The sequence below is a fragment of the Triticum urartu genome, chromosome 7A, assembly GCF_056163025.1.
Source record: "Triticum urartu cultivar PI428250 chromosome 7A, HENAU_Tu73, whole genome shotgun sequence".
NCBI lineage: Eukaryota > Viridiplantae > Streptophyta > Magnoliopsida > Poales > Poaceae > Triticum > Triticum urartu.
The window spans coordinates 543222844-543238250 of record NC_141879.1 but is presented as its reverse complement, the minus strand read 5'-3'; positions in this window follow the sequence as shown (position 1 = coordinate 543238250).

Here is a 15407-nt window from a genome sequence, read left to right as displayed (position 1 = left end):
ATTTGAACCTAGCTATTATGAGGGAAATTTTGCATTGACAACAGTTTTAGATAGCAGGAGACGCCTAGCATGCTCTGCCTCTGCTAGCTTATTTCTGGCTTCTTCCATCCCTTCTTCGGCTTGGGTGAAGAGAGCATCTGATTGCTCTTTTCGCTTCTTCAGGAACTCAGCTACATTCTCAAGGGCTGCTGCACGCTTTCTTTTAGCCTTTACTAATGCCACGAGGACATGAACAGCTAATGACTCCACCTGGCTTGTGCGTAATCCAGCATCATCTGGGAATTTGCACCTTGTGTCTAATCCAACATCATTAGGGAACTGGCACCTTGTGTGTAATCCAGCCTCATTTTGGAAACATGATCTCGAGGTTGACCATACTTCCCTCCTCGCAGGAACTGCATCCTGACATGAAGTTACTTCTTTTTTAGATCAATACTCAGAGCAACCTAGATCCATTTAGTAGAAGCCAGATAAACAGAACTCGGAGAAGTGAATTCAAAAGGAAAAAAATAAAAACAGACTACAAGGTGAGAACACCCACTTCCTACATCAAGCTAAAAACAAAAGCATTAGGACGATTAAGACTCTTCTTATTACACATCGAAGAACACCACGCTTAAGATAAACAGAAACTACAACATATACACATCGAAGAACACGAGGCTACACGAAAGTAATTGAAAGGGTGTTACTTACCAAAGCTCGTTTTACAGGTTCGGTGCAGCTCCTCTTTAACTTGCCATGCTCCTTGAAGATGTCCCGAATATCCCGTGTTTGGTCTTCATTGCTCCTCTGCATGTTCGCACTCGTGGTTTTAAAATCTCAACATGGCAAGAAGAATATACTACTAGTAATACTCGCGCATCTTGTGGGCAACATTAAAGCACCCGTCTGCCATGTTAGAGCATCTCCAACAGAATCGCAACGCGCGGCGCTTTAAAAATCTCAACATGCAATCTCTACTCTCTTCTCTACTGTTATATTTATTTTATATTTAATATTTATCTCTACTTCCTTTACTGTCTACTTTTTTCTCTATACTTTTTTTTCGTGCAATATAGGCCGTCCGATTTATATCTGACAGATAGGATGGAAACAAATGGGAATTTTGCAAAAAAATACCCATACCCCTCTCCAGATTTGCAAATAAGGCCTTCCCTCATTCATCCTTTTCTCCCACAAGATAAACTACTCATACAAATGCATCTTGATGCGTGCAACGCATGGGCATCTTGCTAGTTCTAAAAACCTTTCCATCATTTCCCACACTACTGGTTGCAGATGAAAAACCTACCCAAGCACAGCGCGATATAGGAGCGACGCACAATTACAAGCTGATATTCTGTTGGACAATGGAGGCTATAACCAATTACTTTTACGGGAACAATAGCACCCAGGAAATTTGAAGGGTAGGTATGGACAAAATTGGAACTGCACATGTACTGTTAAGTGATACAATACACACATTACCAATCGAGGAGGAGAACGATGGTCACGGCGGCCTCTGTGAGTCATGGTCGGCAACTGGACTCGGTTCATTGTCCACGACGGTGGTACTTCTGCGCTTGGCGTCGGCTTTCGGGAAGCATATCCGAGACCGTGGAAGACGATGCCGGGGAAGAGGCTCCGTGTACGACGACGATGGTGGACCGGCTCCAGTGCGGCGTACGAGGTCGTCAATGAGGCAGATGCGCTGCGGTGGACGAGTGCGCCGATGTAAAGGGGAGGAGCACGAAGGCTGCGGTGCCGTGGAGAAGTCTATTTTGCGGTGGGGATAGAAAATGGGGAGTATTCAGGTGTACTACTCTGGGTGCCGGGGTGGGGTTGGCTGGGTAGGGTGAACCTGAAGTTACGAAAACAGCCCCCTACCAAGCGTCATCTGTAGGCCTGTTTCGAAGGCTATGATGGTAACTTCCCACTGCTCGAATCAGGGTCGCGGGAGATTTTCCCGCCGACCTCAAAATTTTGTGACACTGGACTCCCCGCGTGGCGTGTTGAGTGATTCGGCTAAGCAACTAGCGAGTAGTAGTAGTAAACTCTGCATATTAGGTTTGACCGAAGTCAAACTTCCTAAAGTTTGACCAAGTTTATAGAAAAATATAAACATTTACCATAACAAATATGTATGATGTGAAAGTACATTCAATAATGAATCTAATGGTATTTATTTGTTATTGTATATGTTAATATTTTTTGTTATAAGCTTTCTGAGAGTTTACAAAACTTGACTTTGACCAATGCTAATACGCGGACTTAAATAAAAATGGAGGGAGTACACATTTGCTTTCTTAGTTTGTAGTGAACTAATCATTTGTTGAAATTGTGAAATAAATATATTAGGCTATTGACTTCGAATGTAATGGTCTATACAATTCAATAGTTACAATCATTGTCGAATCCCAAGATGTATACAAGGTCTATAGTACTTCACAACATGCTCAAACTCACATAATCCCAGTCAAATGAGAATATAAATGCATTTCATAGTTATTACTTTGTAGGATGCAACAAAAACAACCATAACTCTACATCAGCCATTATAGAAGCAACATTTTGACATATCCCAATGTGTGAATGAAACGTGCAGAGAGAGCTTTTGAAGATGGAGCAGATAGGGCGGGAAAGATTGTATGTATGTGGACGAGAGAGTAGGAGACAAACCTAACAAGACAGAGAGAGGGAGATAGAGAGATAAAGAGAGAGGAAGAAGTTAGGTCTGTGAGAAAGATGGATACATGTAATATACATGACATGTGTGTGCATCTGGATTCTGTATACGTGGAAGGAGAAGAGGCAACATGTTTGATGAGAGAGCTGGAAAAACATGGACGAGAGGGGAAGGATCTCGTGGGTTGAGGGATTGACAATTTTGTGCGGGGGAGAGAGGGATTGGTAATTTTGTGCAAGAGAGACAGGGTGGGGGGAGGAGTCAGTCAGCCGTCGTCACATCACCCTACTTCCAAATGACCCCGCATTCTCTAGCGCGGTGTGGTCGCTGTCTTCGATCTGCTCGATGCCCTCTTTGAAGATTCAGGTATTGTGCATGTTGGGGTGCAAATAAGCACAAGCGAGAGTGGTCGTCATATAACCTTGGATGGGGATGAATTGTGTGCTCGGGGGAGTGTGTGTGTGTGTGTTGTGCTACGTGTGTCTCTGTGTGTGTGTGTGTCAGATATTGAGAGAAAACAAACCTAAGGAGAGAAATGGGTATTCACGAAGAGATTATGCGGGCCTTGAGGTGGGCAGTGGCCGGGTGAGGGTGTCAAAATGTGTGCGTTGATGCATGTGTTGCATGCGACCGTGAGAGGGACGGACGAATCGAGAGAGATGGTTGTTGTGTTACGGATGCTCCTCTCTCTGTCTCTCTCTCTCCCTCTCTCTCTCCCTCTCTCTCTCTCTCACACACACACAAGTAAACTAGAAGACCGTTCTCTCATGTATATACAACGTATCGGCATCTGTCTATGTCTCACTCATGCATGATCATTTGCACATTTGCACCTCTCTATGTCTGTATCACACGCACACCGTCTCCACATTGCCCTTCCGCCACAACACACATATGGACACATACACACGTTCTCTCTCAGTCACACACACAAAATCAGTATTAAAAAACTAGGGCGCACCTAAAACGTCCAAATCCAAATAAACACGAACTGGAGCTAAATTCAAATATATGGAAATATTGCAGCGTCAAGAACTTTCACAGGAATAAAAGTTGAGTAATATTCGAGGATTGTTTTCACACACACAAAAAGGTTCGGTGGATGTCCTTCAAGCGCGACATGGTGACACACCGTTGGATCGACCGCGCGGCCGCGGTTCACGTGCTTGCACAGGATTCCGTATTGTGGCTGTGGTACTAACTAATAAAAGCGTTGCCTAAGTCCAATGTTTACGTGTACTAGTACGGTTTTCTATTAAGTTTGACAAACCTTATATATAAAACTAAAGTAAGCTCCCACACGCGCACTAATCAATATGCCGCCGCCGTTGCGCATGCCGGCGCCCGCCTGCTCCGGCCAACAATTTCTCGCCCATCACCACCGTGTCGCCGCCATCCCTGTGCCATGAAGCCGAAGGCTCGCCCGCTCACGTCGTCAACAGTCCCTCCTCGCGATGCCGCCGCGCTGCCAAGCATGCAAGCAGTTGGTGGAGCCGCGTCTATGCACGCAGCGTACGAAGAGGAGGACGAGCGCGTGCTCCAGCACGCCGGCGAGGAGGAACTAGCATGTCATTGTCGTCTCCGCCCGCGCGGAGGAGGGGCGCATGGTGGCTGTCGCGGCGGAAGCTGGTCGCGTGCGCGTCGAGCCCGCAAACCGGGTGCGGACGCGGAATCTACCTTCGAGACCTTGAATGCCACGTGGATCCTGCAATCTGAAGGAACAATTTGGGTCAGTCGACTCATGTGAGCCGTTTGATGCAACATGGATGGCTAGAAGGGCTTCTTCCACCTCTTCTGCCGTCTTCTTCCTTTGCTCCGTCGAACTTCTCTCACAAATCGACTGACCCAAATTATACTACTAGTAGGAACGTATCAAGTATAGTAGGAACACGAAGATACTAGCAGTAGTACCAACTGCAAGAAGAATAGTAGTAAGACATAGTACTAGTACTACTGTACGTACTAAAGAGTTCAAATAACGAGAAAGAACATAAACATAGTTCTGCTGGGGCCTCAGGACAACACACCCTTGAAAATAAACTAAGCAACTAGTCCGCTTGACACTGCAGTAGAACCAGCATGAGCGACAGCACTGCCACCTACTCGGAGTCCGAGTCCACGTCCTCAACTTTGTCCTCGTCCCTCTTCCTCTTCCTTTCGCCAACGCTTCTTTGCTTGAACCGGACACTGGGCTCTGCTTCTTCATCCAACCCTTGTAGATATTTAAACAAAGGTAGGCATCCATTGCTGCGTACAGGATGTGATCTTCATCTAATGTCTTTGACTCCCATGCATGATGAAACTCGTGATGAGGTTTCTTCAGTTTAGCATACGAAGGATCAATCATGGCTGCTGCCAGGGTCAGCATTGAAGGTTGAGAGGAGGACACCAGGCTTGCCTTCTGGAGATCGAAGGGATGGCCTACAACGAGACCTATGCGACGCAGGACATCCCTGTCGTTCTTAAAGCCTATAGTAACGAATTTCACTCTTTTGTCCTTGACGAAGTTCTTAAAATCTTGGCACTCAACATCGGCATGGCATATGTGGTAGACCAAGCAAACGTTATATACGCAAACCTGGATCACGGCGGGCTTCTTCCTCTCTTCGTCCTTTAGATCCTTCTCTCGTCCAAGGATTGTGGTGTACTCAACATCTAGTCCAGCGACCCACTCATTCGTTGAACTGTTGAACATGCGTAGGAAGCGAGCAAGCCATGCTTTCACCGTCTCAGATCCACGTGTGTAGATGACGATGAACTGATCGCCGGTGATGGCTCTAACCTGGTACTCAGCGGCGACCATGGAGATTTGGGAGGCCATGGATTTTGGAGGAGGGTTAGGAGAAGTTGAACTATTGTACCCCGCAAAAAAAACTGGGAGCGAACTAATGTGAAAGGACAGGACGACTGGGAGCGAACTGTTGTAAGGTAGAAGAGGGGGACGAGTAGGGCATGCAAACGGCGTGGGGTTGCTGTCCTGCCCAGTGGATAAACGGCTGCAAGCCCCCAAAGAGTTCTCGAGAACTATGCGGGACCCACTAGATGTCATGTCTACTAGACCCATATCGTAGGCCTAACGGTATAGCTTCTTCCTGTTCGCACGCCATGCCTACGCGTGGATGTAACTTCACTTAATCCCGTCAAACGTCGCGCCTCCCACGACCTTCGCCTCCCTCGCGCGGTCGCGCCCTTTGAGACTTCGATCGGCTATAAATGAGCAATTTTTTTGCCTTTTTTTTAGACAAGCAAATTTTTTTCCTACTCCGCATGCATGATACTCCCTCTGGTCCTTTTTGCTCCCGTCAATCGTTTGCAAAGTGTTTGACCAAATTTATACTTTTTTTGAACACCACCTTATATTAATTAACCAGCCACACAGTACACTCATTCGATACAATATTCACCACACAGGGCGGTACCTTATTTACAAGAATACCATCTAATATATTGTCAAAGCTATACTTAGCGATTAAGTGTGCCACCTTATTGGCCGAATGGCTAATCTTTGACAATTGAAGATTGTTGATCAACTTCGAGATGCTCAACGCTTTCATCTTCAAGTCACGCATAGCAGACCTGTCATAGTCCCCTGATGCAAGAGACGCTACCACAAAAGCGCCATCAGTCTCTAAAATTACAGGATTATGAAGAGAAATACCTATGTAGAGACCGACAATGCAAGCCCTATGCTCCGCTTCCTCCATGCTTTGACAGGCATCAATGAAATCCCACGACCAAATTTATACTAAAAATATCAATATCTACAATACTGATTATAATGAGTATAAGAACTACATTTTATAATGAGTGTAAAAATATTGATTTGACATTGTGAATGTTGACACATTTTTCTATAAGTCTGGTGAAAGTAGAGGTACATTGACTTCAGACAAAACTTGAATGCACAATGCAGACTAGTTCCTCCATCCAGGTGCGTGCCATGTCCTATCTTGTCATCACAACAAGGTTAGCTATTAGAGTACCACTACCTCCCTTCTAGTTTAAAGGGCTCGATTCAAAAAATTTACCTACTCCTAGAAAGATAGTAGAGGCGGTGGAATAGTTTTTGAAGTCTGCAAAAGTACTCAACTAGTGTTGTCGTTCTTCACAAAAAAATGTGTTTACCAATGCATGCGTGAACACTAGTTACTCTAACCCCCCTCTCTTCTTTAATTCTTTGCCACATCAGCATGTTTGCTATTCCCGTGTGCATGATACCAGCTAAGATACCACCATTATGTCTAGCCTTAATCATCGCATGCAATAATTTAGTGCACCTTGAAATATGAACATGTGTGGGGCGTGTATGTTTTTAATGACTTCATACTATACCTAGCCCGGCATGCAAGATGACTTATTATGCACCGTTCCCCATACCTGCAGGAAGTCCGTTCGTCTCCAAATCTTTTCCTCTCCATGTGTGGAAACAATACGCCTGCCAAACTCTCCTTCTCCCTCCGGCGGCCCCACCACTCCACCCCATGTGAAAAAATCTGCATGCATGACTCTCCTCCCCCCACGCTCGTCCAATCCGTTGTGACCAGCAATATTTCCAGCCCTTCGCTCCCTCGTAACTTACTCCAACAAATATGCCCACGTAGTTGTTACTTAACTGCAGGTGCATTGGGTCACTGACATATGGGCCCAACAGGGGTCTAGCCCACATGTCAGTGACGCAACTGGACTTGCAGTTAAGTCAGTGCAGCTCAGTCCATATCTTACGTAGGTGTGCCATTGCTCGCTATAAATACTGCGCCTCCCACGACATCTCTATCTCCTCCCCCTCACGTTCATGTTCATCTCTATCTCCCCCTTCGACCACCATGGCATCGCCCCTCCCAAGCCCCAAGAGCCCCTCGCTGCACCGCGCGGACGGTCACGCGTCGCCGTTCTGTTCCTCGCCGCCACTAGTCGAGGAGGATGCGTCGGTGTTCCGTTCCTTGCCGCGACGCACCGCGCCGCTGATCCGTTCCTCGCCGCCACTAGTCGAGGAGGACGCGTCGCCGTTCCGCTCCTCGCCGCGACGTGTCGAGGTGGACGCATCGGCGTTCCCAATCTCGCCAGCACGCGTGTCGGAGGACGCATCGGCTCCCCACTACGAGGAGAACGCCGCGCCGCCCGCCGAGCCCCCCAGCCTTGAGGAGCTTTGGAAAGAAACGGATGTCGCCTTGTGGGAGGCCTTGCCTCTAGCAGAGCGCGCCAAAATAGAGGTGGAGAAGAAGGCCGAGGAAGAGAAGCGCACCGCGGAACAAGCTACCTGGGAGGCCTATGTCGCGTCCGAGAGAGTCAGGCAATTGGCTCTTTGGCAGAAGGCTCGTGCGCGGGCCGTGAGGGTGGCGGAGGACGCCCGTGCCGACGCCCTGAGTGCAGTCGGGCCCAAGCGCCTCATCTACGCTTGGCGGTACGTGGACCGGGTGCACGCTTCCAGCTAGGAGGAGTACCTGTTGGCGTCGGATCACCACACCGGTGAGATCGTGCTTGCCCGCCGGCAAGCCGCCAATCAGCACCTCGCGAGTTGCGAGTCTGAGAAAGAGGCGTTGTGTCGGCGCGCTGGGAAACGGCCGCGCACCAAGGCACTCGTGGTGCGCCGCAAGTGCTCCTCCGAGCACCGTGGCTTTTAGGAGGAGTATAATTTTTGTTTCATAAGGCGATCTCATTAGTTTTGGGACGCAAATGATAAATCCCGAACGTTCAGGAATGTTTAGCGTCCTTAATTAAGTATGTAAAAGGGAAAGTTTGGAAACCTTGTGTACTCGTACGCATTTTGCAAGTATGTGCATATAGCACAAACTTTACTATATACTATCGCACTACACGTCTCTCTCGATATATGCTTGCAGACTGTGCTACTCCCTCCGTCCAGGTCAATAAGTCATCTTTGGTTGTGCACCGTGACCAAGAAGGAGGGAAGACTTATACACCTAGACGGAGGGAGTACTACTATTACTTATGTACTCCCATCCGTCCGGGGTTATTAGGCCTCTCAGCATCACAAACATGTCCCCTTTTATAAGGCCCCGCGTTGGAAAGGTGCATGCGTGCAACCATTTCATTGGTTGTATTGAAAGCTATTGTTGTTGGTGCCATGGCTGAAAAGTTAATACACTTCATGTGTGCTTTTTCATTGGCTGCATGCATGTGAGAGAGTGCATTGGGACTGGAATGGAAGAATTAATGTGAGCAAATTACTATGTGTCTTGGTCTAAGAGAAGTTGTCTTTAGGCCTAATAAACCAGGACGGAGGGAGTACGTGCAAATGCATGTTTTAACATTACGATGTGGTTTTTGTAAAAGTAGAAAAACAGCACTAGTCAAGCTTGTGGAACGATTCAATGCAAAACAAATGCAGAAATGCTCGTTTGATTGTTTACTTTTAGCTTCCTTCTCTGTGGTTATTTCTCTGTCATACTTTGTACGGAGTATCTCACTGGTTGGAAAGGCATGCAAATTCCCAAACCGCTTCCTACACCCTGTATCGAATTTTTTGCCTAACAAGTTGTGCCGTGCAATTGGAATTCCAACTTGAGTACTACTACTAGTAGGAGTACCAGGGGCCAGTTCTTTTAGGCTTCTAGATTAGTAATCCCATAACTACTACCTCCGTCCTGGTTTATTGGTCCCCATTGTAATCTGTGTCGAATTTTGATCATAAATTTAACTAATGAAATGTTAGTGCATGTCACATGCACTACTCCATCCGTCTAGGTGAGTAAGTCATCTTAGGCTGTGCACCGTGACCAAGGAGGAGGAGAAAACGAGAAACGTTAATATTTATTTGCTATTAATAGTATTGCATGCAATGAACTAACCACTACATGTCGTGTTTGATATCGCAAGTCATTAAAAGCATGCACACTCTTTATCTCTTATTGGTTGATATGTCAAGAAACAAGAAATGAGGTAGAAGTTAATGCACCGCGCCTAAGTGTTTTGGGATTATTTGGTTTTCGTAAGATGACTTACACACCTAGACGGAGGGATTACAATGGTGAGGAATAAACCAGTTAAATCTTTGGTCAAAATTTAGCACAAATTACAATGGTGAGGAATAAACCAGGATGGAGTAGTAGTTTAGAAGCCCAAATAAATGAGTGAGGCGCCTTATTGTTACTCTCCACTGTGACTAGTCTTGTGGGAAAAGCTGGGGAAGCCGCCAAAAGAACTGGCCCTAGGAGTAGTAGCTAGGGATCGAGTGTGCGAGATGAACCGGAGAAATTAAATGCAGAGAGATGAAATGCCAAAAAGACAGAGGGACGTGATGGTAGCTTGTCCGTTTATTTTACCAGGCCACTTATTACTGGGAGTGGTTGGGTTTTGTGATATGACGGCTTTACTGCCGCGCCACGAGCGGGGTGAGAGGTGAGACTCCCGTGCAGCGCCGCCCTCTACACTTGTACTACATCGGTCGTGGTTTATTAGTCCCCCATTGAATTTGAATGAAGATTTAAATGACAAAATGTTAGTGCATGTCAACAAAAACTATATTGTTGGATTCGTATTTGAACATAGTTTTGAATGATATAATTTTAGGTGACATGCAACAGCATTTATCGTACTATATATAATGTTAGTTCAATTTTTGGTCATACTAATCTATAGTAGTAAGGTGCCCGTGCGTTGCACCGAAGAGTGAAATGCATAGATCGGGGAGTTGTTTGTTTTGACGAAGGATCTGGGGGTCATCTCATGTGTAACAGATACCGATAGGTTTCTTCTGATATTATTTCATCTCTAGAGCTCACAAACATCCGGGTGAAATAGATAAAAGGTATCTTTTGCAAACAAAAGTGTTCAACTGTTCAACCTGCATCCAAAACTTGTGAAGAAATAGCACTTATTGTGCTTTGCAAGAAATGATCTTTAAGAATTAGTTTTTGAGTATCGATTGTTATACATGTTGGCTACAGATGACATGGCACTTTCTTATAGTCAACAGTTGGCTATACTATTAAGTAATATTAACCATGCCCTTATACACCTAGATGGAGGGATTAAATCAGGATGACTTGCAAGCGGGCGGAGGAGATGTAAGAAATGGTTCATCATAAGTCTTTCACCAGTACTATAGTAAAAATTCAAACATGGAAGATTCTAGAATAAACCATAAACGGATACACTTTTATTCATGCGCGATACTCCAATAGAGCAAGATCCTGCATGGAAGTCTCCACATGCTTAGACAGCGAATTACATTGAGCGAAGACTAATGATCAACATTTAACTTGATAATGCGTATGTCCAGGTGAACCTCCTTGGATTCCTCGTGCACCGCGGCGGCGGGTAAAGGATGCCATGGGTTTTCCAAGTCCACATTGGCGGGATAGTCCCAGCCCCCGAGAGTCCAAGTCCGTTCGATGAGGCCGGTGTTGCCGCCCACGCGACCCGGAGGGGTAGTAACACCGACCATGCACCCATACATCGGCCTCGTGTCAGTGTCAGCGTCAGTGGCATCGCCCCTGACGCACATTACACAGATGGGGCGGCGGACTGCGCGGGCCTCGCCGGTGCCCACGATCAAGAGGAAGACGCTGCCGTCCTCCTCCGAGACTAGCAGGCGGTGGTGATCCTCCAGCGACTCCGGCATGGTGAACGGGTAGCATGTCTCGTACTTGATGTTCTCCGCCAAGGGCTAGCAGTGACCGATGCACGCATCCGTGAGGTGATGCACCATGTCCACCAGCGAGCGACAAAACGGCATCGGGCACTCATAGCAGTGGACGAAGGGCTCCTTGGAGGCACCGACCAGGCCGTCCATGAAACGGGAGTGGCTGTAGGGGACGTTGCGCCAGTTGAATATATGAGCAAGTTACTACGAGATTTAATCCAAACAAGCACAAAATAAATCATGAATTCTACCACGATTTCGAACAGGAAGGACAGAAACACATACGGTGCAACGGGAGCAGCACCGTTGGCGTTGAGGTTGTCGCCCATGTCCAAACACCACGTAGACACGGTCTTTGAGCATGGTTCGTAGTCGTTCCACGCTCGGGCATTGAAGTTTGTAACTATTTTAGATTAGAATATACTACTCCTCCGGTGCTAGTAGTAGAGCAGAGTCCTACTCTACTACTCTACTCAAGCAAGTTAGGGCATAACACTTTAGGGAGTACCAGTACTGTGATCACTCAAGCAAGTTGTCTGGCATCGACATGACCCTACGCTACTGGTATGTGTCTCGTAAGTCAAGCGGCGTGCTGTAGTCATCATCACCTGTCCACTTCCCGTAGCACATATTCGCTTCTCCATCTTTGTCCGCACATAATCTCGTCCAATCTTCCATCCCCGCTAAGGCGCCTCCCCCCCTCGTCCGAAACCCAAGCACTAACAATGGCAGAACCGAGCAGCGTCTGCCGAAAGAGTGGCGGGAATTCGCTCCCCACAGAGGTAATCAAGCTCATTGTTTCGCGTGTGGACAATCTCAGTACCATGCCGCTCGTCGCGTGCTCATCGGGGCTGTACCGTTTACTCAAAGCCCTAAGGATGGAGCTTTTTAAGCCAGCTCCTTGCTTGATGATGCCACCTGATCTTCAGAAATGGCGTGTCACGCAGCATAACGATCGTAGGGTGGCGAGCATCAACCCCCTTGACTGCGATCCGATCCCCGTCAGCCTCAACTACATTAATGGTATGTACTGGGTCGGCATGAACACGTCTTGGATGGTGCTCGTCGACGGTCCCGGCAGCTGGATGCTCGTGGAGGTCTACACCCGGCGATTGATCCCCCTTCCTTCGATTAACACTGCACTGCTTTGACACCACGTCCCAGAATACTCCGAATCTTACAGTAGCCAACATGATACCAAGTTTGATTTGCTCAAGGTTGTAATCTGCCAAGTGCCCACAAGATCTGTGAATTATAAAGACTTCAGGCTAATTGCGTTCTTCAACCGCGGTCTCACCTATCTGACAGGTCACTGCGGTAAGTGGATAAATCTGCACGTCCATCGTAGGATCATACATCCTCCATGGTTCTCTGATGCCATTGAACACAAGGGCTTCATTTACGCTGTCGACTCCTTCTATGGCTGGACGTATTGCTGGCCTACTCCAGTCATCGCTACAAACGACTATTACAGCAGTATGTTACTTTCCTATGATATCATGATGGCTTGCGTATATTACTGTCAACATTTGCTGGAAAACATAGTCATGCTCATAACATGTTGTTCTTAAGATTGACTAAATCAAGAGCCCTTTTTTATTTGACTCCAACTTGATATGATGTTGTAGGCCGCGTGGTGTCCCTACCCTTCCTAATCCCAGAACCTTTCAAAGAAAAGCGGAATGGCAGTTGCAGGTGGTTCCTGGCTCGATCAGACGATGGCGAAAGATTAATGATCGTTCGCACGTATCAGATGTGTTGTTTCGTGGAATACAATCACAGTCACTGCAAGGTCTTTGAGCAGGATCCCAGCTTCTCTGGGCCTTCAGGAATTTTTGACTGGAGGCTGGTAAGTAGCCTTGGTACACGCTCTGTTTGTCAGACTAAATTATCCGATTAACCAGGAGATAACCGACGGCAAGGATCATGATGGCAGCGCGGTTTCGTTCATCAGGCAAAACTGTGTGTACACAGCGTACCATGCGTCTCTGCATCCACCATACCCTGATATGTGTCGCCACGCTCTGCAGCCCAAAGTAGGAGAGAGGGTCACAAGTATCAGACTTCGACCTGCTGGCTGGAGTTTCCCCCGTCAGGCACCCATCTGGTTCAAGCTGTCAGCCAATCTCCACAGCTTAATAAATAGTAACGTCTAACTGAGCCAGTTAGTTAGATGCGTACACTTGGTGTAGTAGGATCTTTATTTAGTTTGATGCATACACTTGTTCTTTTTTGGTAGCCCTTTTGTAATGATGGTTGATGTTTGGTTTGAAAGAGAGAGCTGCGTCTTCACTCTTCTGGCCTGCTTACTGCTTCTGTTGCACCCCCAGCCCTGGTTGCTGCTGCTGCTGTTTTCAATGTACAATCAGTAGTATATTTCGTCTGTTGGTTGAATAAATGTGTTGTTAGAACAGCAAACACAATGTTTTGGAAGTCGTTGCATGGTTCCATCCTTTAGTGCCCCGTACTGTACGTAGCGCATACTATTTTTCGTACGGAACACATTTTCCACTTGTTGATAACATGCAGCCCACTGATGAAGGCCCAATAGAGAAGCCCATAATTAACTGGAAGGGAGGCTCTCACATGAATCCGGCCCAGGTACATGCTCATGGTCCCCTAAACATAAGTAAGTAAATAAAAATAAATAAAGATAAATGCTCATGCACCAGTTCTTTGGGAAAATAGGTAGCCCAATATTTCTTTTTGAAGAATACCCAAGCTAGGCCTATTTGTTTTCTCCGAATTACTGGGCTGCAAATCTTTCAAGACAAGGAGGGATGCATTCCGGCCTGGCTTAAGAGTATGGTCAATGTGTGTTAAAAGTAATATCAAAAGGGGTTGAAAATTCCAAAAAAAAACTATAGCAAATGGGATATAAGTTACTTTTTTTTGTTTTTGTTCTTCACTCATATCTTATATGTATTTCATTGGATTTAACATGACATAGTACTAATTTATTTTTAAATTTGTTTTAGTATGGCTATTAATTTTTGGATTAAGAATATTTCGTTCCCCAGCAAAAATTTGCGAATTTTCAAAATTTCCCACATATTTAGTTAATTTTTTGACCCTGGTACTGACCAGAAAATGGCGAGCAATTCTAAAAATGAAAAACGGGCTGCAATAAATTCCATATGAATTAGAAAATGAGTAAAAAATTATAAAAATAATAGCAAATGGCTATACATGCCACAGATTTCGAGGCTGACTTGTTTACGCAAGGCTTTGTCAGTGAACACACGATTCTAGCAGCAATGACTGTTGGATGTCCATCCAACGGCCAACGTGCTTCTTCAATCTCTCATCTTCCTGCTCCAGCCGCCTAAGCTAGCGCCGGCGGAACTGCCTGCTCCCTCCTCTTGTGGCCCGCTGTGATGCTGTGTAGGCTTCCCCGGCCCACCCTACTCCCTCCGCTGGCCTGGCCGCACGTAATTAACTGCCTCCTTATTACGCGAAAAAAATGATTCCTCCCACTGACATCTGGGGCGCACCGGTTGGGAGGTTGACCTGGGGGCCTACTAAGTTGACGCATACGCAGGGCTTGTCAACTTAGTCAACAAACGATTCTAGCAGCAGTAACCGTTGGATTTGAATCAAACGGTCCTGCTGCTTCTTCAATAGCTTCTCTTCTTGCACCAGCCGCCCAAACCAGCGCCGGGGAGACCGCCTGCTCCTGTCTCCAGTGGCCGGCTGTGCTGCCGTTGAGGCCTCATCGCCCCCTACTACTTCCACTGCTAGCCAGGCCGTGCGGTGACGACAGCCTCACACTTCAGCCAAACCAGTGAACCCTCGTACTCCTCTCCGCGTGGGCATCCACTGTCGCGTCTTCCCCAGCTCTACGTCGGCCCCTTCCCAGGCCTCATTGTCGTCCACCGCCTTGGTGCTCTTGGCGCGACGTGGTCAACGTGGTCAACGATATTCCATCAAAAGAGTACTGTACGTGGAGAGGCTGACAGCTGGGTCCAGGGCCACAGCCCAGTTTTTTTGTGATTTGCTAAGTAAGTCGCTTTGTCAGGCCTGTTGGGCTACAAATCTTTCAAGACGAGGAGAGCTTTCATTCGGCTGGCCGAGAAATTGCCCCATCAGTAATGAGAAATGGGTTGTACATTTTTAAAACACATCAAACCGGCA